Here is a 2705-nt window from a genome sequence, read left to right as displayed (position 1 = left end):
CGAAGGGGCACATGCACCCAAATGTTTATAGCAGCAATGTCCACAATAGCCAAACTATGGAAAGAACCTAGACGTCCATCAACAGATGAATGGATACAGAAGATGTGAGATACACACACACACACACACACACACACACACACACACACACACACAATATGGAATACTATGCAGCCATCAAAAGAAATGAAATCTTGCCATTTGCGACGACGTGGATGGAACCAGAGGGTATTATGCTTAGCGAAATAAGTCAATCGAAGAAAGACAACTATCAATGATCTCCCTGATATGAGGAAGTGGAGATGCAATGTGGGGGGTTTGGGGGGTAGGAAAAGAATAAATGAAACAAGATGGGATCAGGAGGGAGACAAACCATTAGAGACTCTTAATCTCACAAAACAAACTGAGAGTTGCTGGGGGGAGGGGGGTCGGGAGAGGGTGGTTGGGTTATGGACATTGGGGAGGGTATGTGCTATGGTGAGTGCTGTGAAGTGTGTAAACCTGGTGATTCATAGACTTGTACCCCTGGGGCTAAAAATACATTATATGCCTATAAAAATATAAAAAAATTTAAAAAAATTTTTTAATGAAATTAGAAAAATATTCAGAAATTGGTTATTAAAACTCAGAAAAAGCAATTTCAGAAAAAATTAAATTAGAACAAGAATTCCCAGATTCCTAGTGAGTAAATATAACATCTTAAAGAACGAAGATTTAAAAAAAAAAAAAAAAAAAAAAAGCGTGAGAGGTTTAAAGATCAAACATAGAGAGAAGAACCCAAGCAGAACTGACAGATGTGAAGAGCTATAAACACAGTCTCCAAAGGAAAAAACCCAAAGGGACAGAACACTAAAACTTTAATTTCCCTGAAACTGAGAATAAGAAAAGATCTTACACTACATATTAAAGGAACACACCACGTACTTGGGAATACTGATCCAGAACAACCAACACCCAAACAGTATGGTGATGCTGAAGAGAAATCAGGGGGAAAAAAATCCCATAGGCTCCAGACAAAGAGAACGAGGCATTCGTGAGGGAAAGAAAACCGTGTTACAATCAGACATTGACAGTAATGCTTTATGCCAAAAAGAAGATACTTAAACACACTAAAAAACAAGACATGACCTAGAATTTTATCCAAATGGACTTTCAAATAAAGGGCTGCTGATAAACTGTCATCACTCACTCAGGGACTATTACGCTCACAAGCCCTTTCTGAATGATCTACGAGCAAATGAGCAAGACAACCAAAATGACAGACAATAACATAAGGAATAGTAGTGAGTATTAAATATGCATTTCCCTGAGGAGTTCAGACTAAGTAAGCGTTAAAAGGCAGACTGCAGCATACAATGGTGTTCTTACAGTGCAGACACAGCTCAGCTACACAAAATGGGGCTCTGAACTGTACACTTAAAAATGGTCCAAATGGTAAATTTTGTATTTTACCACAATACAAAAGGAAGAAAGTATCTCATAAGTTTACACTGATACTTCCCATTTAAACTTAGAACTCCAAGGTTTTTTTCTGCCTCTGCCTTAATGCTGTACCTCCAACTTTTCCATTCTTATCAAGAATCATGGCTCTCATCAAGGAAAATGATGATGATAAAAGAATGTTTATTTCTGTAAGGTCACGATACTTAAACTAATCAGTTACCTTTGGAAATGTTAAGGAACCAACTCTATTTTGAAAATTGATAAATAAAACAATTGATCTTATCCTTCTTCCATAAACTATATTAATAGGTAATAGTATTAATGATCTAAAGTGAAATTCTTCTTTACTCAAATTCTCTGGATAATAAACAAATGGTTAACAATTAAAATATCGGGGCACCTGGGTAGCTCAGTGGGTTAAAACCTTGGCCTTCGGCTCAGGTCCTGATCTCAGGGTCCTGGGATGGAGCCCCGCATTGGGCTCTCTGCTCAGTGGGGAGTCTGCTTCCTCCTCTCTCTCTTTGCCTGCCTCTCTGTCTACTTGTGATCTCTGTCAAATAAATGAATAAAATCTTTAAAAAAAAAAAAAAAGAATTAAAATATCACCACTGTGCAATCCCAATAAATCATGAGATGTAAGAACTGACCAATAAGGTTACTAACATCAGGGAGATAACATCTAAGCCTGGATGGCTCAGACGGTTAAGGATCTGCCTTCAGCTCAGGTCATGACTTCCAGGGTCCTGGAATACAGCCCTGCATGTGATCTCTGCTCAACAGAGAGTCTGTTTCTCCCTCTGCCTCTCCCCCCCACTAGTGTGCTCTCTTTCTCAAATGAATACACCAAGAATCTTAAAAAATAATTAAAAGGTTACTAACATCACAAAATGAAAGACATCTGAGCTTCCTGATGGAAGAACACACCACCACCCATCAAACAGTGCTGCCCAAACAAACCTGAATCTGACAGCCTCTAGATCAACTACCAATACCTGGGAAATACATAAGTCAGAAAAACATATTAAACTACACCGTGTAGATAAAATCAGCAAAATCCAAACTTCAGAGAAGTCTACAGGATAAGTGATCCAATTTCATCAACAAATATTTTGCAAGGGATAAAGCGGGGAGGGGGGTGCTATAAATTAAGAGACTTAAAATGACATCAAATGAAAAATGAAACAGGACAAATTATTAGAGAAGCATTCTGGGTCAAACAGTGATCGCTCTCAAGGGTTAGGAATCGTAACTGGGAGGAAGCC

This window comes from Mustela erminea, chromosome 3 (genome assembly GCF_009829155.1).
Source record: "Mustela erminea isolate mMusErm1 chromosome 3, mMusErm1.Pri, whole genome shotgun sequence".
NCBI classification, from domain to species: Eukaryota; Metazoa; Chordata; class Mammalia; order Carnivora; family Mustelidae; genus Mustela; species Mustela erminea.
The sequence above is the reverse complement of the archived record's forward strand: the minus strand, read 5'-3'. Positions refer to the sequence as shown.